This window comes from Globicephala melas, chromosome 1 (assembly GCF_963455315.2).
Source record: "Globicephala melas chromosome 1, mGloMel1.2, whole genome shotgun sequence".
NCBI classification, from domain to species: Eukaryota; Metazoa; Chordata; class Mammalia; order Artiodactyla; family Delphinidae; genus Globicephala; species Globicephala melas.
In genome coordinates this window covers 137,109,988-137,132,797 of record NC_083314.1, presented here as the reverse complement: position 1 = coordinate 137,132,797, position 22,810 = coordinate 137,109,988, and the positions used below count along the sequence as shown (strand labels likewise).

The 22,810-nt window shown below is 39.5% G+C and overlaps 1 pseudogene; it reads left to right on the top strand.

The window, feature by feature from the left end:
- The window catches only part of LOC115860480 (bridging integrator 3-like), an 87,510-nt pseudogene that overhangs the window by 421 nt on the left and 64,279 nt on the right, over window positions 1-22,810 (top strand).

Here is a 22,810-nt window from a genome sequence, read left to right as displayed (position 1 = left end):
GTGGTCACGCCTGTCCCGCTCTTTCCCTTAAGCTTCATTTTCCTTCATGAAGTGTGGACGCAGCTGGGAATCTTACACTTGTCGCTTCACATCCAGGCTCTTCCACTGTATGGCTTTGGATAAATCCCTTCTTTTCCCTGAGGTTCAGTGTCACAACTGCAAAATGGAGGAAAAGTACTAACAGGGGCATAAAGGTAAGTTGGTGATGCAATTAAATAAGAATATTAAAAAAAATAATTTCGAGTGATATCCATCTGCCACATCCTTCATTTGAGCCAGATAAATATTACCTTATAAGTTAACAATTACCAATAAAATAACTTTATTTCGATTTTAAAGATTAAGAATACAAGGCTTGGGGTATTGAGAAATTACCCAAGACCATACGGAGGTAATTGACAGAGGCAAGATTTGAATATAAACCTACATATATCCAAAATTTCTAGGCATTCTTTATTATGCTAAAAGTTTTCAGCAAATGTGGGTAAAGGCACTTTAAACTGACTCCAGAATGGTGTTATTTCCATTAGCAGCAGGAGCAGTCCCAGCATCCACAACCCCTGCCTCCTGCCCTCTAGCTGTGCTGTGTTTTGTGCTTTACTGTAATCATCTACTGGCACATGCTGCCAGAGATGGATGATATACTGGGCTCCCCTCTAGGGCTCACTCTCTAGTGGGCAAGACATACGGGCATATTCTATGATATACAAAGTGCCAAGGGAGTAGAGGCGAGGGGGCAGCTCCCTTCTCACTCCCCCAGTCCAGCTTTCACGTTGTCACCAGATCAGTCCTCCCAAGGTACAACTCTGATAAGCCCCCTCCTCTAGTCCAATGTCTCAAAGGCCTCCCATCAGCCATGGAGGATGTCCATGGTTTCAAAGTCTTCTGTGCCCTGGCCTCAAGCTAGACCTAACTCGCTATCCCACTACTTCTCCCAGACTTGCTAAACTCCATTCAACCTGGTCCACTCACTGGCCTGAATCTGCCTTTCATTTCTCTGCCCTTGTGCCTTTGTTCATTCTCTTTTCTCTGTCTACAATAACCTTCTGTTTCCTCATTGTGTCAGCCTGCTCTCCATTCTTTAAGTTCCATCTCAAATGGCCAAAAGTATGTGCCTGGGAATCAGATACCTTGGGTTCAAGTCCTGGCTCTACTATTTCAATGTGATCTTACTCAAGTCACTTAATGTCTTTATACCTTAGTTTCATCTTCTATAAAATGAGGGTGATGTTTTGTAAAGATTAATTGAGTTATATAAATAAGGCATTTAGAACAATGCCTGACACGTAAAGAGCAATATAAATGTTGGCTCTCATCATTATTATAATTATCTGTCAAGAAGCCAAACCAGATCCCAGAAGCTGAAAAGGATTTCTCCATTCTCTGTATAATTTGGTTTCTCTTTTATAAAACGTGTCTTTCTTTGCCTGTTTGCATCAGTTATCATATCTTCCAGGACGACGCTTGTGGTAGGCTGAGTAATGGCCCCCCAGATGTTCACATCCTAATCCTTGGAAGCTATTAATGTTACCTTCTGTGGCAAAAGGGACTGCGGATGTGATTAAGTTAAGGATCTTGAGATGAGGAGATTATCCTGGATTATCCAAGTGGGTCCATTTTAATCACAAATGTCCTTAAAAGAGGCAGGCAGTAGGAGATTTGACTACAGAAGAGGAAGTAGGAGATATGACCTTGAAAGCAAAGGGTTCGAGTGATTTGAAGAAGAGGTCCTGAGCCAAAGAATGCAGGTGGTCTCCAGAAGCTAGGAAAGGCAAGGAAACAGATTCGCCTCTAGAGCCTCCAGAAGGGACCACAGCCTGCTGATCCCTAGACTTTAGTCTCACTTTAGTGAGACTGCTTTTGGGCATCTGGCCTCCGATTTGTGTTGTTATAAACCACCAAGTTTGTGATAATGTATTTATTATAACAGCCATAAGAAATGAATGCAATGCCACTGAAGGATCTACTTCTTTATAGACCTGGTCATACTCTATGGCTTGAATAGGCTGAACAGTTCTCATCAATGACTAGTACACAGATATCAGAGGATAAAGAAGTCTTCTATCTGCCCACAGCTTAGTAACCTGTGAGGATAAGGTGTTGAGGCTGCTGGCAGAGATCTATATCAACACATACTACCTTTTTCTCAGTAGACGAGGAGGAAGCCAGATCAGAACTGAAAATAGAGCCAGTGTGTGAAAGGTGACAAGACAAAGAGCCTAGATCCAGCTATACCTGAAGCTAGAGTCTAGAATTCCCAAACAGAGGAGAGATAAATTTCCCTTTTACTTAGGATATTTTGAGATGGGCCTCATTAATCTTTACCCAGAGAGTTCTGACTAATACAGAGACTCTTAAACTTCATGTTGCTAAGGTTTATATGTGGGGCGCAGTTAAAAGATTGAATGACATTTTAAGTTTCACTATAAATTCTGTGATAAAGCTTGATGGAGTAAATTGATCTTGATCAAATCTGATATTCTACTAAAGACTATCCTTTGACCTTATCTTGACTTAGAGGTTTTATAAATGCTAACTAGAAACATAATGGCATTGGAGGGAGGCTTTCCATAATGCAGCTGTTCTATCAGTTTGGAGGTATTTAGATGAAATTTGATATATTTTTTCAGACCCCAGGGAGCCTTTGATTTGCCATTTCCTAGCCAAGTGACCTTGAACAAACAATTTAACTCTTTTATCTTTAAGGTAGAGACAAGCAATAACTACAGTCAGAGCTGCAAAGAAAATCTAGGTGTGTTTGACTCTAGAAGTAGCCTTTATAACCACAACTCCACACCTCCTCTGTGGGTGTTAGTTAGCCATTGTTGTTGTTAGTATTGTTACTATTAATGTTAATGTTTTTATTGGCATTGCTTTAAGGCTCTAAGTCCCTTAGAGAAGCAGATTCTGTGACAGAATTCTTAAGAAGGAATGGCCTTTTCTTATCCGGGATTTTTTTTTTTTTACTTCACACTCTGCTTTATGAAATGACATAACCAGGAAACATCTCTCCGGTGGTTTATATTAAACAAGACAAAACAAAAAGCTATGCAATAAACGTCTCTGCAAGATTAAATACTGCAGTTAAAACTGCCTTCCTAGAATTCAACAGCTTTAGATTACGAGTCACCAGAGGAAGATTCCAGAGAAACATCTCCATCCAATAGTCAGCTCTCTCCCCTTCACCCCCCATAAAGATGAATAGCTGTAATAAGGGGACCAAAGAATGCCCCCACCTAAAACTTCATGATTTTACATTTACCATCAAACAGACTAAGGAAGAGGAAAAAATTGTCTCCAGTGTTTGGTTTTTGCCCATATAAGTCAGAACAGAATGAGATTATAAATAGGAAGCGATAAAACACTGCTCTTTTGAACAGTTTATTCAAAGATCTATAAAACTGAGGCATTTTACATTGAAGTCCCTGTCCAAAAAGAGAAGGGACAAATACGAATGTAAGATGAGCTGTGTTGCAAAGAATATGGGGTATTATACTTATTTTTTTTTTTGCCAAATAAACATACAGGACCCAAGCCAATGATCTTTATGACTAATGGAGGATGTCAGGTAAAAAGATGAATAAGGGCAGGCTGATTTTAGAACAGAATGCAAATATGGCCAAGTTTCTTTCCTCTTTAAAATGCTCTCATGGCTCTGGAAAAACAAGGTCATGTAGCATACTACATGCGTTGACTTTGGGCCCTATATTAGTTTGGGTAGATGGGTTGACTTTGGACCCTATATTAGTTTACTAGTGTTGCCATAACAAGTACTACACAGTGGGTGGATTAAAAACAGAAAATTATTGTTTCACAGTTCTGGAAGCTAGAAGTCCAAGAAGGTGTCAGCAGAGTTGGTGCCTTCCGAGGGCGGTGAGGCAGAATCTCTTCCATGCCTGCGTCCTTGCTTCTAGTGGTTTATTGACAATATTTGGTGTTCCCTTGGCTTGTAATTTCTGCCTTCATGTTCATATGGCATCTCCCTGTGTGCACATGTGTGCTCACTCGACTCCAATATAACCTCATCTTACCTCTGCAGTCATTCTATTTCCATATAAGGTCATATTCTGAGATATTGGGGGTTAGGATTTCAATGTGTGAATTTGGGGGGCATACAATTTGCTATTGACTGAATATTCATGCTCCTCCCCCATCCATATGTTGAATCCCTAACCCCCAATGTGATGGCATTTGGGGAGAGGACTTTGGGAGGTAATTAGGTTTAGATGAGGTCATGAGATTGGTGCACTTATGAGGAAAGAAGGGACCAGAGCTCTTTCTCTTCATCCCGTGAGAATACAGCAGGAAAGTGTACCTCTGCAAACCAGGAAGAGGGTTCTTAACGGGAACTGAAATGGCTGGCACCTTGATTTTGGACTTCCTAGACTTCAGAACTTGAGAAGTAAATGGTTGTTGTTTAAACCACTCAATCTATGGTATTTTTGTTATAGTAACTTCAACTAACTAAGGCATAATTCAATCCATAAGAAGGCCTAACTGCTTGGATACAAAATCTGGCTCAGCACTTAGTATGGTGTTACTTCAGGCAAGGTACTTTGCCTTTCTGTAACTTTATTTCTTCATGGGTAGTACCAATGCCTACAATCATGTAAGGTTGAAAGGAATTAACAAACGTTTAGGATAGTATTTGGTATATGGTAAGGGTTTGTCTTTAGCCTTCCTCCTTAGGATGATATACATGTTCTTTCTTTCTTTCTTTATAAATGTATTTATTTATTATTTATTTTTGACTGTGTTGGGTCTTTGTTGCTGCACGTGGGCTTTCTCTAGTTGTGGAGAGCATGGGCTACTCTTCGTTGCAGTGTGCGGGCTTCTCATTGTGGCGGCTTTTTTTGTTGTGGAGCACAGGCTCTAGGTGCCCGCAGGCTTCAGTAGTTGTGGCACATGGGCTCAGTAGTTGTGGCTCGCGGGCTCTGGAGCACAAGCTCAGTAGTTGTGGCACACGGGCTTAGTTGCTCCCTGGCATGCGGGATCTTCCCGGACCAGGGCTCGAACCCGAGTCCCCTGCATTGGCAGGTGGATTCTTAACCACTGCACCACCAGGGAAGTCCCACATGTTTTTTTTATGGCCTCCTTGGTTTGGCTGTTACTCCTCCAATTCCATCTCCCTCTCTTTCTCTCCAACTGAAGCTGCACCAAGTTGCCTGCAGTTCCTTAAAAACCTCCCATGAAGTTTTATCCCTCATGCCTTTGCAGAAGTTGTTGCTTTTGCTTGAAATGTTTTCCTCATGACCTTGTTTCTTTCAAGATAAGATTGAATGTTACCAATTCTGTGAAGTTATCTATTCTCAGTGTCCCTAGGCAGGTAGGTCTGCTCTCTTCAGTAAACTAGCAGTCTAAATGAACCCATGGGTTAAATCCAATTCACCTGCCTTCACTAATCAAGGTTATTTTAAGATTTGCTTGTTCTCCAAGCAGCATGTCCTCCAAGCAGCATGTAGCCTGAACAATAAGATGTTTGCCTGAGCTGTTTTCTAGGACTTGGAGTCAGCTGTGTCTAGTTTGAGCTGAGCCAGTTAAGACTCGATAAGACCACCGACCCTTCAACTGGGCATGCGTGAGTGTCCACTCAGTGATCTTTTGAATGTGCAGAGGGCTTATAGCTCTTAGTTACGCCTGCGCAGAACAACCATTGTTGCACCTTTTCCCAATCACCTTTCTCCGCTCCGCATGCCTCAGGCCTACCACTTCATTATTCATTATCCCATAAATACCCCCAAGCCCCTTGCCTTCTGGGCGGGGAGGTAGATTTGAGATTTGTTTCTCTGTCTCCTTGCTTGGCTGCCTTGTGAACAAACCCTCTTTGCTGCAAACTTCAGAGTCTCAGCATTTTGGCTTGCTGTTCATCTGCAAAATGAACCTGGTTTGTAACATTAACACTTATTGCTCTCAATTGTAATTACTGGTTTATTATCTTTTTTCCCTACTCGGTTTCTCTTGTTGATGGTAAATATTATGCCTTATTCATCGTATGGCCAGTTCTAAGCACAGTGCTGGCATGTAGTATGTGATCATAAGTATATTTTAAATATATGAAAGGAAACAAACATATGTTGGATAATTTGTAATAGCATAATACGAATTATGATAAGTAAAGACCATTTAACAAAAGATAGCATCTTCTATTTAAGATTTACAATATGTCAGTCACTGAATGAGTCACTTATGTGTGGTATCTCATTTAATTTCAGTAATGTTCCTATAAGGGATATATTATTTATTTTTTTGTTCTGTTGAGGAATCTGGTCTCAGAATGCTGGATTAGACAGGACTTTTGATGGTAAATAGGAGAAATTCCACTAAAGCCAATGATAGCGAAAGGGGTATTTCTCATGAAACTCAAGTACAGAAGTGAACTCAGGCCTCTGGCACAGTCAGGGACATGGAGATTATTTTTTTTTTCTTAACCTTTGTCTCTGCTTCTCTGTGTACATTGGCTTCATTTATTCTCTTCTCTGCTATATGTTGGTGTTTTCTGATCCCAGACCATGGGAAAAAGTTATCCCCACAATTCATGAGTTTATATTATTTCCATTCAAGAGACCAGTAAACCTAGAATTCCTTGGTTCCATTTACTAGGGTTGGCCTAGTTTGGGTTAGGCCAATTCATCTGAACCAATGAATTGTTGCACTGAGAGAAAGGAGATAATAGCAGAAAGATAAACAAAATTGTTGGAGGAGACCTTAGCCTTAAGGAAGAGACAGTATCCAGCAAGTTACAAGGTATAGGAACCTGGTAGAGGTTAGTCTGATAGGAGGTTGAATAATTTGCCCAAGGTCTTGCAGCAAATTAGTGGTAGAACAGTGATTCAAATTCACATCTGTCTGACTCTAAAGTATTGCATCTTCTCCTTGGAGCAACATTTTTAACCTCTAGAGTATAAAAAAAGAGTCCTAGAAAAATGTGGTCTTAATGAAAGGTCCTAGAGAATGACTGCAGACTAGAAGTTCTAAATCACAGAAAGACCATTCTGGTCACCTCTGCCCTGGATTGTTAAGAACATTACCTGATTTTAAGTTTTAACATCTGTAAATCACAGAATTTCAAGGTTGAAAGGAATCTCATAAGTTATGCCCAGTGATTCTGAAGGCTTCAAAGAGGGTATATGGTAGAATTAAGAACACTGACTCTGAGACCAGAAGGTTGGGTTCAAATATCAATTCCACCACTTACTGTTGCATGTCCTTGGGCAATGGGTTTAGCATTTATGCCTTGGTATCCTAATCTGTAAAAGGAGGATCATAACAATAACTACATTATTCTTTTTTTTAAAGCAATATTTGTTACACACTTATGTGCAGACCCTTTTCTAAGTGTTTTCTATTTACCAACACATTTATTATCATAATAATTCTGTGAGGTAGGGAATATTGTTTTCAATTCAGGAAACTGAGGCAGAGGGAAATTCAATACCTTGTCCTAGATTATACAGTTACTTAGTGGTAGGGCTGGGATTCAAACACATGCAGTCCAGCTTCAGTGCTTATGCACCACCACCATGTTCTACACCTCCCTGCTGCTCTTGGGAAGAACAAGTGATAAAGTATACATAAAGTGCTTAGCACAGGTCCTGACACACCCTACATTCTCAATGAATGTCAATGCTGCTGCCATGACTGTCCTCCCAGTTCTAATCTTCTTACTGCCAGCTATGAAACCCAAGTGCCATAAACTCCTCAATTCCTGAATGCTTGTGGGGAAAGAAGGAAGCCTGCTTCATTTCCTAATACTGCTTCATGGCCTAGAAGAGGGACCTTGTGTAGATGTAGGATTTTTCAATGCCCAGTATCCCCACCCACTTCTAAAATGACCTGATTGGGATAATGCTCCCTCTTTTTGGTGGGAAGTAAGAAAGTGGTTGAGAGAAGGAACACTTCTTGATAGAGCCCCCAAATGGTCTAAGTTGATTTTATGATAAAACTTACTATATTAGTATCACTGGTATCTATATCTATTAAATATTTATAGGGCATAATTTTAAGGTACCACACTGAGATGTTGAAGATACGATGATGAATCAGATTTGAATGCCCCTCTCAAGATTACCAATCGGAGAGGTAAAATATGCTCATAAATATTCATAATACAGGACTGGAAAGATTAATATTCTTGAAGTGTCCATACTACATGAAGCAATCACAGATTCAGTGCAATCCATATCAAAATCCCAATGGCATTTTCCACAGAAATAGAACAAATGATTCTAAAATTTCTATGGAACCACAAAGAAATCTGAATAGCCAAAGCAATCTTGAGATAGAAGAACAAAACTGAAAGCCTCATGTTTCCTGATTTCAAACTGTTACGAAGCTGTCGTAATCAAAACAGCATGGTCTTAACATAAGAACAGGCACATGAATGTCTAGATCAATGGAATAGAATACAGAACCCAGAAGTAAACTCATGCATAGATGGTCAGTTAATTTACAGCAAAGGAGCCAAGATATACAATGGTAAAAATCAGAATCTTCAGTAAATGGTGTTGGGAAAACTGGACAGCCACATGCAAAAGAATGAAGCTGGAGTATTATCTTACATCATACACAAAAATCAACTCAGAATGGTTTAGACTTGAGCATACCTCCTGAAACCATAAGACTCCTAGAATAAAATATAGGCAGTAAGCTCCTTAATGTTGGTCTTGGTAGTAATTTTTTGAATTCGACACGGAAAGTAAAGGCAACAAAAGCAAAGATAAACAAATGGGACTACATTGAATTAAAAAGCTCTGTACAGCAAAGGAAACCAACAACAAAATGAAAAGGATACCTACTAAATGAGAGAAAATATTTGCAAATCATATATTTGATAAGGGGTTAATATCCAAAATATATAAAGAATTCATACAACTCAATAGCAAATAAAACAAACAATCTAATTATAAATGGCAGAGGATCTGATTAGACATTTTTCCAAGAAGATATACATGGCCAGGTACATGAAAAGATGCTCAGCATCACTGATCATCAGGAAAATGCAAGTCAAAACCTCATTGAGATATCACCTCACATGTGTTAGAATGGCTATTATCAAAAAGACAAGAAATGACAAGTATTGGTGAGGATGTGGAGAAAAGGGAACCCTTATGTACCGTTAATGGGAATGTAGATTGGTGCAGCCACTATGGAAAGCAGTATGGAGATTCGTCAAAAACTTAAAAATGGAACTAACATATGTTTCCAGCAATTCCATTTCTGGATATTTATGTGAAGAAAATGAAAACCCTAATTTGAAAAGATGTATGCACCCCATGTTCATTGCAGCATTAGTTGCAATAGCCAAGACAGGGAAACAACCTGTATCCATTGATGGATGGATAGAAAAAGAAAATGTGATTGCTGTATCTCTCTATATAGATATAGGAATATTAGTCAGCCATATAAAAGAAGGAAATCTTGTCATTTGTAACAAAATGGATGTACTTTGAGGGCATTATGCTAAGTGAAAAAAGTCAGATAGAGAAAAATACTGTATTATATGTGGAATGTAAACAACAAATAAGCAAACAAACAAAAAGTCAAAGCAAAGCAAACTCATAGGTACAGAGAACAGATTGGTGCCTACCAGAGGCGGGGTGGGGTGGGTGAAACAGGTTAAGGGGGTCAAAAGGTACAAACTTCCTGTTATAAAATAAACAAGTCATGGGAATATAATATACAGCATGTTGACTATAGTTTATAATACCATACTGCAGATTTGACAGTTACTGAGTAAGTAGATCTTAAAAGTTCTCATCCCAAGAAAAAAAATTTTGTAACTCTGTGTGGTGATGGATGTTAACTGGACTCCCAATGATCATTTCTCAATGTATACAAACATGGAATCATTATGTTGTACACCTGAAACTAATATGTTATATGTCAATTATACCTCAGTTAAAAAAAGAAGTGATTGTATAAGTGTTCAAAGATATAGATGCAGTGTGGCATTTTTTTCTTTTCCTTTTAAATAAATCCTGTATTTAAATCTAAATCTTTTTTTTTTTTTTTTGGCTGTGCTGGGTCTGTTGCTGTGCGGGCTTTCTCTAGTTGCGGTGAGCGGGGCTACTCTTCGTTGCAGTGCGTGGGCTTCTCATTGCGGTGGCTTCTCTTATTGCAGACCATGGGCTCTAGGCATGTAGGCTTCAGTAGTTGTGGTGCATGGGCTCAATAGTTGTGGCTCGTGGTCTCAGTAGTTGTGGTTTGCGGGCTGTAGAGCACAGGCTCAGTAGTTGTGGCACACGGGCTTCATTGCTCCGCGGCATGTGGAATCTACCCAGACCAGGGCTTGAACCCCTGTCGCCTGCATTGGCAGGCGGATTCTTAACCACTGTGCCACCAAGGAAGCCCTAAACTTTTTTAAAAAAATATTTATTTATTTGGCTGCGCCAGGTCTTAGCTGTGGCATGTGAGATCTTCATTGCTATGTGCACAACCTTCGTTGTAGCATGTGGGAACTTTAGTTGTGGTATGCTAACTCTTAGTTGTGGCATGTGGGATCTAGTTCCCTGACTAGGGATAGAATCCAGGCCCCCTGCATTGGGAGTGCAGAATCTTAGCCACTGGACCACCAGGAAAGTCCCATGGACTTTAAATCTAATTTAAAGTACTAGATTTTATACTCCAATAAAGATGTTAAAAAAAAAGAAGCATTAGATTTTAGATTATGGAACATTCATGTAATGAACCACAGAGCAGTCATTGGAAGTGACGTAATTAGACATAGACATGTAAAGATGATCACGATATATTAAATTTAAAAACCAAGTTACAAAATTGTATGTGTCATAAATGCCATTTAAAAACATATAGTAAAAATAACATACTCTAGTAATAGAAAAAGAGTTCCGGCAAGACACATTAAAACATTACAGTATATAATTCAACAATAAAAATATAATTAATTCAATTAAAAAACAGGCAAAGGATTTGACATATGTATGAATGTTACTCAGTCATAAAAAAGAAGGGAATCTTGCCATTTGCTACAACATAGCTGGACCTCGAGGGCATTACGTTCAGTGAAAAAAATCAGACAAAGAAAGACAAGTCCTGTATGATCTCACTTATTTGTGGAATCTAAAAATAGAAATAAAAAATTAAAAAAAAACCCAAACTCTGAACTCATAGATACAGAGAACAGATTGGTGGTTGCCAGAGGTGGGAGGTGGGCGGGGGTGGGTGAAATGGGTGAAGGGGGTCAAAAAGTACAAACTTCCAGTTATAAAATAAGTCATGAGGATATAATGTACAGAATGGTGACTATAGTTAATAATACTGTGTTGTATGTTTGAAAGTTGCTAAGAGAGTAGATCTTAAAAGTTCTCATCACAAGAAAAAAAACGTAACTATGTGCAGTGATAGAAATTAAGTAGCCTGGGGTAATCATTTTACTACACATACATATTTCAAATCTTTATGCTGTGCATCTGAAACTAATATAATGTTATGTGTAAAATAAGCATAATACAAAATATACAGTTAGAAGGAGCAGCAAGAAATATGAAAATCTGAAGGAAGGAGAAATTACTTCAGCATAGTGGGATTAGGGAAGGTTTCATTGGAAGAGTTAGCACATGAGTTGGGCCTTTTAAAGATGGCGATTTGATATGTGTGGAGGGAAGAGACAGTATGCCAGGCAAGGTAAAAAAAGAGCAAGGAATTGTGAGATGGGGTCAAAGAATGGTGTTTAGTTTCACTTGGAGGATGGTAGAAGGTAATTTCGGAAGGTAGGTTTGGGCCAGTTTGTAGAAGATGTTGAGTATGGATTAAAATGCATATATTACTTTGGATTAGGACAGAAGGTTGTGTATGCTATTTTATGGTATGAGTGAAATGACCTCACCCACAGCATTAGTCAGGAGGGTCCAAGTTATGTCTCTTACGTTGTTAAGAGACAACATTTACATTTCAGTGGCTTAAGAAAACAAAAGTCAAAAGTTTATTTTTATTTATGCAAATTCTGCCGTGGATTTGGGCAGTTCTCCAGGACAATTATCCTCTGTGTGTTGGTTGGCTCCGCAGTCTGGTCTCTGTGGACGCTGTGGCACCTTCATGTTAACACAGGCTTCCACAATGGCTGTGGCAAGAAAAAAGTTCTGAAAGGTTACCCATCTGGAACTAAGTTACTTTGTTCTAGAAGCCACACACACACTGCTTCTGCTTACAGCTCATTGGCCAGACGAGTACCGCGGCCCTTCCTAGTGCAAGCGGGGCCTGGGAAGTATGGTCTCTGTGTGTCTGGAAATGGAGAGGACATGGATACTGAGGAGGCCTAGTAATGTCCGCCACACCCAGACTGGCAGAAAATCACTGTGATTCAGAACAAGATTGTATTTACAAACAAAACAGAGATACGTAAGGCTTCTAATACTCTATTAGCAGAAATTTCCCCATCTGTTGCATTTACAACTTTCAAATGAAGGAAATACTGTTTACGGTTTATCCACCCACAACGTGTAATGAGAGGAAGATAGCTACTTATTTCTGTAGTCTGCCTGTTATTATCTCTAGGGCAGCACAAATTGGTGTATGTTGTATGGGGCATAAGCTCTGCCGACACACAGCTGACACCTCACTTGGCTTCAGCTGCAAGCTGCAGTCTAGTCATTATAGACCACATCTTCCAAAGGATGCCTCCTCATCAGAATGTGATGAGAGAGAAAGCCATGCTTAGGGAAAGAAGAACACTGATGAAATGTGTATACACACAGTCGCCTGTATGTGGTGTGAACATGTTACACGATCTACATAAAAGGAAGATATTTTGAGAATGGAATGTAGAGCTAGTATGGCCTAGTCAGAAGTGCCTGAGCTTTGGAGTCAGAGATCAATAAGCTAGAATCCTAACTTTATGAACTAATTGCTCTGTGACTTCGAGCCTCAGTTTCTCATCTTTAAAATGGCATTGATAACAACAGAATTCTCCAAAAAGGTGTTAAGGATAACAGCTAAATTTAATTAAGAGCCTGGTATGTGTCAAACTTTTTACATGTGATGTTTTATCACATCATATCTATCATCTATCCTCTATCCATCTCTCTCTCTCTTTCTCATCAGCATATGTAAGGACATTGATTCAGCTCTTATGCAATGGGAGGGAGTGTTCCAGCTTGAGTCTAAACTGATGTACTGACCTGGTGAATAAGGCCTCAGGTAGTGGGTTTGCATGAGGGATTTTTCCAGGGGTAGAGAGGAGCTACTGAAGGAATATGATAAAGTGGTTTCATGTGGGTATCTAGGAATTAGCTTGAAATAGGATGGACATTATGGTGTTTGTTGAGATTTAGGTATCCCACCACATACCCAAGACTGTAGATAGCTAGAAGTAGATGGTAAAGGAGATGATGTGGAGAGACTCTGAGACACAGAGACAGAAGCAGCACTTGTTTGGTAAGTAGGTGACAAAGTGTAACACACGAGAAAGGAAGGCTATTTCCCTCCACCTTGGCATGAACACCATAAGAATCAGAATGTGGCTCTGCTAGAGTCTCTTGAGAGTGTGATGCTTTGAGTGCACTGGACCACAGCACCCTTGGGAGGTAATCAATATCCACCTGGTGGGCATCCTCATCTGTGACTGTGACAAGGCTGCGCTATCCTCAAGTGGCTTCCTGATCAGTTACCATATCCTCAAGGGAGAAAAGGAAAATCAACAAAAGTACCATGTTGTTGAGAATGAATGGAATACCCACTGGGATCCTTTGAAATTTTAGGGAGGCTCTGTCTTTAATAGCCGATCCATAGATTCTAACCCAAGGTCTGACACAAAGGAACTCAGAAAATGCTTTATCAAAGAATAAAAGAAGGAATGAAGAATCATCCCAATCCTCAAGTGAATGCTGTGTTTCTCTGTGGGGACAGTAGTGGCATTCTGGATGGAACATTCTTCATTGTGCAGGACTGTGAAGAACATTTAGCACTAGTTTCCAAGAGCATTTTCCATTCCATATTTTTATTGGCAATAAAAATATCCACCACCCCATGCTTATTGTGGGGATGCTACTCCCTCAGGTTGAAAATCATTGATCTAATGGGACCCAAGACTGCTATGCAGGCTTAGAACCAATATTTCTGTGGGAAGCCATACAGCCTCTGTAGAGTGGGACCTTTTTCTCTGTATGCTCAGGACATTGGTGACTGGGATTTCCTCTTGCTTCCTTTGGTTGGTGCCCTAGGAATCTCCTAGAAAGGAGCTCCGCTTGACATCCCCATGTGCTTTTCCTGAGCAGTGAGTCTGCCAAGACCATCCCAGTATCATCCTGAGGAGCCAATCCTGGCCCCTCAACACCACCACCGTCTTGGTCTCTGTCGTCAGAAGTCTAGAAGCTTCTAAGTACTGCATTCCAACTGGTGGAGATTTTTGAAAGAGGAGTCAAATGAGAGTAAAAAAATCAGCTTTATTTATAGTCTGGTAGGTATTAAAGATCAGGAAGATCAGGGCTCTTTGTCAAAAATGGTTTTGGGACTTTTTCTACCGCATAGTCCGTAAGCCATACAAGAGACTTATAGAATCTGCCTGGAATATTGTGTTTATGTATGTAAGTGGAGGGGATTACTTGGATAGGGAAGGCGAGACGAGTGAGACAGAGAGAAAGATGCCTTTTAGGATCATTTGTTTGTGTCTTTTTTATTTTTTTTTTCTTTCACTTTCTGCCTCCTAAAATTCCAGCAGCAATACTGCCAGTTCTAATATTCACCACTAGGTGGCAGTAAAACAGAAATGTCTGCAAAGAAAGCAGAAATCCCTTCAGAATTATAATAAGTTTTATAGACCAAGACAACTGCAGTTGTAAAACATTATGGTGTATCAATTGGCATATTTGCTGATCAAATCTTTACAAGGTTCGAATAGGCTCATAAATACTGGTTTCTCTAGTTTGGCCTATTCATGCTTCATGCTTCTGTTTAAGACATTTTGGAGGCTGGGAATCCTGCACATCGTTGAAATATCAAAGCAATATGCCACTGACAATTTGTTTTCCTGTGATTGAGGGAAAATATATATGCCTCGATTAGAAGCACTACCCAAACAAGCAGAATTTGCTACCTTCAAAGATGAGCTCATTTTTCATGCAAGGCACAGCCCAGGCTGGAGTGAACCAACAGCTAAATCATTTTGCTACTTGATTTTTATAAGTGAGTCCAATTCCCTTACCATTCCCACTAGAGTCTTATTATGCAGGGATGTTTCCATTTTTTTTCTAATAAATGGTAACCAGCTGATGATAAAGTCAGGCTTTAGGATAAATGCATAAAATCATAGCGAAGGGGGTGACATCAAAATACCCTTTTTCATTGAAGTGTTGGTCTCATGTGGGTGGTTGAAAAGAAAAGTGAATTGGTTTATGACTATCAGCATTTGATAATGGGGAAACTGAGGCCTAGCTGTTAAGTGACTTGCCCAAAGACATGTGACTAATGAGTGATCTAACCATACTGTGAAACTAGGTTTCCCTTAAGGCAATGGGTGGGCTGTGAAACTGATTACCGTTAGAGAACTATTCAAGAATTTTTGGATACCAAAGCAAGTTGAGTAGGTAAGCTTCTTTCTGTTTTTTGCAGATGTGCACACGGATTGTTTTAGAGAAAAGGGTGACATTTCTTGAAAAGGTAGACCATCATATGGTGACTGCTTATTTTATATACTTAGATAAGGATCTTGTCTCTGGCCAATCATTTGTGATAGATTCTGCCTTAGGGAACATCTCTTTGGCTTCCTTCTCAGAGCTAATGCTTACGTTCGCTTTGCTCTATCTAGAATCCTCTGCTTCTGTTTTCACCTGGATAAATTCTGTTGAAAATGAATTTGGTGGCCCTTTGATGTGTTCCCCAGATATCCTTCCTAGGTACTTTCTCCAGGGAGGAACAGTTCTTTGTCATCATTGCCTGAATTTCCATTAGATGCAAGGTGGAGACCTTATCTGTTTTGCTTGTCGTTATATGCATGGAAGTGCTTGACGCATAGGAGATCCTTGAATAATTACTGTATGAGAGAATAGAGTGATCCTAACCCTGGCTTTTACACAATGATACTCTTTTTGAAGATGGAATATTTATTTGATAATTTGAAATAATACAGAGTATAAAATGTTTAATGTATATTGCATATTAAATGTATTGTAATCATTTTAAATAACTGAAAGTTTTAATTTTATCACAGTAATTATATATGCATATAATTATACTATGTTCATATATATATATATATATCAATTTATCTATCAGATATATATAGACTTGTTTGTTTTGCTCTAGGGAAAGAGAGACTAGTAATTATTGATACTTGCTCTGCAGCAGGCACTGTATTTAGGTCCTTGTACATATTGATGCTATTTAATCTTCAAATATAAGCAGTTTGAGTGACTAAATTAGAGCTCAGATAATTATATGGCTTGCCACGCACTCAGAATATAAGGAAGCTGAGTTCACACCCAGACCTACCTTCCTCAGAAGTTCCTGGTATTCCATTCTCCAGAAGTGAATGGGGCTCAGAGAGCAGGTGTCCCTTTCCTACTGTCAGACAGCTAGTCAGTGGCAGAGCTGAGTGGTAGAATCCGGGACTCCCGACCTTTACAAGATTTCACAAGGCCCAGACTTTCCATCAGCTCTGTTTACACTGAGAAATGCATTAATTTGGCAATTGTCTGGGCCCCATGTGAACAGCTGCTAACTTGTGGTGTTAGCTAGTTCACAGATTCCCTGGTCCTCTTGACTCCAGCTTCTGCAGAAGTTTAGGACTGGGAAATACAGATTTTGTCATTCATTGGCTTGTATGTAAAAATCCATTTTCCAGCTCTCCCACTCCTTAGTCTCGTCCTAAGCCATCTTGCTGTGCATTTGTCAAGGACATTTGCCATTTTCAATTTGGAGAGAATAATTCAAGTCAGAGAAAACTAAGCACCAGAATTCATGAAAAAATATATTAGGAACAGTTTAAGAATGGGAATGGCTGTATTTGCTCTATAACAAGCAGAGCATTAAAAAAAATCAATAATAAGAACAACAACTAATGGTGATAATGTCTTCCCTGACTCATAGGGATATTTAAGAGTAAAATGATGTAATTGATGGGAAACACTTTGAAAAATAAAAGCAGCATGCAGCCCAAGACATTATGATGACTATACGATCGTCCTTAAGCACAGCTAAAAGTGAGCCTTATCTCCCTCAGGACCAGATGTCATCAATGAGAAATCATTTGTATAATTCCCTAAGCGCAAAGGATGTCTGCAGGGCTCCAGGCTCTTATACTTGTTGTTATGATCTCTCCATAGGGTGTTCCATGGATGTGGCCCAGGGCAAATTAGAACCTCTCTGAGCCTTTGTTCCCAGGTCTGTGAGATGGGGATTAATCTTATTAGTAATGGCTGCCTTCTACAGAGCAATTATATGTGCCAGGTACCAAGCACCTGGGGTTTATCATTTCATTTAATGCTTACAAAGGAAATGCCTTATTTTATAGATGAGGAAAATGAAGCATAGGGCAGTGAAATATATAGGCCTAGATCACACAGCTGGAGTATTGTGAAGCGTGTAGAAATCCACAGATCTTAACTTAGTCACTGTGTGTGGTGGCTTGTGCAGATCTGACTCTCCATGCTTTTCTCTATCCCCTCTTCTTCTTTGGGCAGTCACCACTCCTCCAGAACATAGTCCATAGTATTCCGTGCCTGTCCATGTCACCACAGGGTAAGAGTATGACCAGGCCTAGCCAGTCACAATAATACTCTCACTCTAGCCCCATTAACTGACTCAAGGGCTGGGTACAGGATGAAGCCCTGGCCAACCAGGATCCCTAGGATTTATATATATAAAAGTGGGGAGAGAGACTGTCTCTCCTGTAGGATTGCCAGCCAGGATGAGGTAAGAAGACTCAAGAAGACTGTTTACAATAGGAAAGAACGAAGCCAACAGAATAACAGAGGCAAGAGATGGAGAGCATTCTGGCTGCATCCTTTAAGCCCCTAGGCCCAGCAGTGCTTGAGGTGAGATCCACCCCACGCTTTCCAGTCATGGGAGTCCGTAAATACCATTTTTTTTTTTTTAAAAAAAGACACTTTTTTTAGAGCAGTTTTAGGTTCACAACAAGGTTGAGAGGAAGGTACAGAGATTTCCCATATCCTCCTGCCTCCACACATGCTTAGCCTCCCCCATCGTCACCCACCAGAGCTGTACGTTTGTGACAATTGACAAACTTACATTGACCCATCATAATCACCCAAAGTCCATAGTTCACATTATGGTTCACTCTTGGCGTCATACATTCTATGGGCTTAGACAAATTTATGATGACATGTTTCCACCACTGTAGTATCATACAGAGTAGTTTCTGTATGATACTAAATAAAATTTTTTTTAATTTATTTACTTTTGGCTGTGTTGGGTCTTTGTTGCTGCTCGTGGGCTTTCTCTAGTTGCAGCGAGCGGGGGCTACTCTTCACTGCGGTGCGCAGGCTTCTCATTGCAGTGGCTTCTCTTGTGGAGTACAGGCTCTAGGCTCACAGGCTTCAGTAGTTGTGGCACACAGGCTCAGTAGTTGTGGCTCGCAGGCTCTAGAGCACAGGCTCAGTAGTTGTGGTACACGGGCTTAGGTGCTCTCGGAGCAGGGCTCGAACCCATGTCGCCTGCATTGGTAGGCAGATTCTTAACCACTGCGCCATCAGGGAAGCCCTAAAAGTCCTCTGTGTTCTGCCTATTTACCCTGACCTCCCTCTCCATCCCTGACAACCACTGACTCTTTCACTGTCTCCATAGTTTTGCCTTTTTCAGATGTCATATAGTTGGAATCATACTTTTCCAGATTGGCTTCTCTCACCTAGTAATATGTATTTACGTTTCTTCCATGTCTTTTCATGGCTGGATAGTTCATTTCTTTTTAAAGCTGAATAATACTCCATTGTCTGGAGGTACCACAGCTTATTGATCCATTCACCTACTGAAGGACATCTTGGTTGCTCCCAGGTTTGGGCAATTATGAATAAAGTTTCTATAAACATCTGTGTGAAGGTTTTTGTGTGGACAAAAGTTTTTAACAAATACAATTTTAAAGCTAATTGAATTAGATTTTTGGCATTTGCAACCAAAAAAATTTCTGAGTAATATAATAGGTAACAAAGTTTGTTTATACACATTGTCTTCCTTGGTTCTTCCAACAACTCTGTTCCCTGTATTCTTATGAGTGGCTTTTTCTAATAGAAATAAGAAGAACCAGAAAAAAACTAATGACACACTTGATATTTATACTCAGTGTTTGTGCCTCCAAAGACCTTGTGTTTTCCATACTATCCTGCTAGACACAGAAGGTAGAACCAGACATGCTAATGAGCTTTGATTTTACTGTAAAACAAAGGCAGATAATCTGTCATATTAGAACAATCTCTTTTTTAAAATAATTAATTAATTAATTTTTGGCTGTGTTGGGTCTTCATTGCTGTACGTGGGCTTTCTCTAGTTGCAGTGAGGGGGCTACTCTTTGTTGCGGTGCACGGGCTTCTCTTTGTGGTGGCTTCTCTTGTTGCGGAGCACAGGCTCTAGGCACCTGCAGGCTTCAGTAGTTGTGGCACGTGGAATCTAGAGTTCAGGCTCAGTAGTTGTGGCGCACGGGCTTAGTTGTTCCACGGCATGTGGGATCTTCCCAGACCAGGGCTCGAACTCATGTCCCTTGTATTGGCAGGCATATTCTTAACCACTGCGCCACCAGGGAAGCCCAATAATCTCTTATTTATTCTGATTATCCCCAAGAAGTTAACAAACGTTTTTCTAGTTATTTAGGCAAGTAAATGCCCCAGACTTATTTTAATAATATTTTGTTTTAAATACATTTGACACTTTCGTGCCTTTTTGACAACAGAACTGTAATCATGATTGTACTTTTTACTTGATGATCAGGGTCATAATTTCCCCTGTCATAACAGACAACACTCTTTGTTGTTAATGTGATTGTTTAACTTTCCAATTAGATGGTAAGGTCCATGTGGGTAGACAGTATGCTGTCATTGTCACTGTCATCATCATCACCATCATCATCATCCCAGTTCTTAGCCCAGTACCTGGTATCTACTGTTAACTAAAGGCCTGAGTCATGAATGCATGCATAACAGGCATAATTGTAAAATGAGCTGAATAATTCTAATGCAATTCAATTACAAATGTTTAAGAGGCTACTGAAATATGCAAGATTGGTTCTTCATTTAGCCCCAGATCACTAAGGTTTTTGTCTGCTTTTTTTTCACATTCCTTCCTCTTTTCCAACATGTTTTGCTGTTCATATGGGTCTACAACTGTGGGTGTTATATAGGTGTGTGTAGAAAGGAATGACCAGTCTCTAGTATCTGATAGGTCCTGGCTCTGTCGTTCAATATTTGTGTGTCCTTGAACACACCCCTTAACATCTCTGACCTTCACTCTTCTCCGATGCAAAATGGTAATCCAATAAGCTACCCCAAAGATGTGTGATAAGGATTAACTGTAATAAGGCTATCAAGTCACCCAGTAGGTGAACCACAAACATGTTTTAATGAGATGTTAAAGAATCATGTTCCAGAAGAGTAGGACACTGAATGCCAAAGTATTAAAATGAGGTGAGGGACAGTGCTGCCTGGATGGAGGAAGTGCACAGGGGAATGAAGGTATCACTCAGAGGGTTTCCAGTGTGGTTTTGATACTGCAAGTGCCAGGCCAGCCTGAGGCCAAGATCAGGTTGTGAATAAAGAGGTCTTTCTGAGCAATGGAAGGAACACATTTGTTTTCAGAGCAAAGGACTCTTTCCTTTAGTAAGTGATGAAGTCAGTGTACATGAGTCCCATTGCTTTAGATCCCCATTGCCGTCACCTGCGTGTGCAAACCACAAACACCTCCAGGGACCAACTCCAGACAGCTTTGTGGGACATCAAGCTGTTGCTATGTCATCACTTTTTCCTTTCCTGAGGAACATCATCTCTGTTCATCAAAGATAAAGGAAGATTTTTTAAAAAGATAAAGGAAGATAAATATTAGGAAAGCAGTTTGGGATGCAGGAGATCCTTAGACCTTGCTACTTACTTAGCCTTTCAAAACATATCTAAATAGATAACTATTGATTACTGTGTTAGCAGGAGAGGGTGGCTGTTGAGAATATGGTCTGGAAGTCACATCGACAGGGATTCACATCCTTGCTTCTGTCTTTACCGGTTTTGTGACTTTGCACAGGTATCTAACCTCTCCAAGCCTCATTACACTCACCCATAAAATAGGTATAAAGTACGTCCTTGGCATGATTGAAGAAGAGCCCAGAGCTTGGTACTTAGCAGTTAACTGACTGTCGCAGTTGCTTGGATTTTTGTACAAGTCATATCAGTGAATCCGAGAGCTAGCAGGACAGAGTTCTCTCAAGGTAGAACATCCCTGGCTGTACTGCATTGTTGGACTCTCCCTCCCTCTCTCCTTTCCTTTCCACTGTTTTTATTCAGTCCTTTGTATATTTCTTTCTTCCTGTCTTTGTCAAACATCTCTTTAAAAAGAATTTTTTTTTGCAGTATAGTTGATTTGCAGTGCTGTGCCAGTCTCTGCTATACAGCAAAGTGACTCAGTGATACACATATTTTTAAAGTCAAACATCTCTTGATCATTTACTTTGTTCCTACAACGGAGCAATCAAACTTCTTTACAAAGTACTCTTGTGGACATTCATTTTGCTTTTACATATTTTTCATTTTACAAAGTACATTTATATAATGTGTGTTGTTTTATTTCAATACATTTTATTTACCTATGATATATATTCAGAAAAATGTATGAATCACAAGTGGTCAAGTAATTTTTACAAAGTATGTGTACCTATGTAACCAGCACTGAGATATAAAAGTGAAGATTTCCTATACCCCCCCCCCCCCCGCAAATCTCCCTGTGCCTCTTCCTAACCAAAGGTAACCGCTGTTCTGCTTTCCAACAACTTAGATTAATTTTGCCTGTTTTTGAACTTTAGTAGATGGAATTATATACTCTTACGTGTGGTTTATTCCTTTCAATTAGTTTGTGAGATTCATCCATGTTGTTACTTGTAGCAATAATTCTTTCTTGCTGCTGTATAGTATTTTTTAAAATTCATTCTACTATTAATGGACATTTGGGTTGTTATGAATTCTTCTGTTTGTCTTTTGATATACGGGTAAAACAGAAACACATTTCTGCTGGTTGTATACCTAAGAGATAAATTGCTGTGTTGTAGAGTGTAAATCTTCAGCTTGATTAGGTACTGCATAAGGTTTCTCAGAGTAATTCAAACAATTTATTCCCCCACCAGCAGAGAATGAGAGTTCTAGTAGCTCCACATACTTACCAACAATCGGTATTGTCAGAATTTTTATTTATACCCTTTCTGTTGGGTGTGTAGTGGTATTATTTTTATTTCAATTTGCATTTCTCTAACACCTAATGAAGTTGAGTGTCTTTGCATATGCTTATTGGCTATTTGAATATCTCCTTTTGTGAAGTGCCTCTTCAGGTTTTCTGTCTTTTTTCTTCTTGATTTGTAGGCTTTTTTTTTTTTTTTTAATTCTGGATACGGGTTCTTTGCTGTATACATATGGCAAATATATTCTCCCAATTTGTGGTTTACCTTTTCACTCTGTTTATATATGTATTTTTTTATATATTTATATTTTTAAATTTTATTGAAATATATTTGATTTATAATGTTGTTTTATTTTCAGGTGTACAGCAAAGTGACTCAGTTTTATATATATATATGTATATATATACACACACACTATACATCCTCTTTCATTATAGATTATTACAAGATATTTTGTATAGTTCCCTGTGCTATATA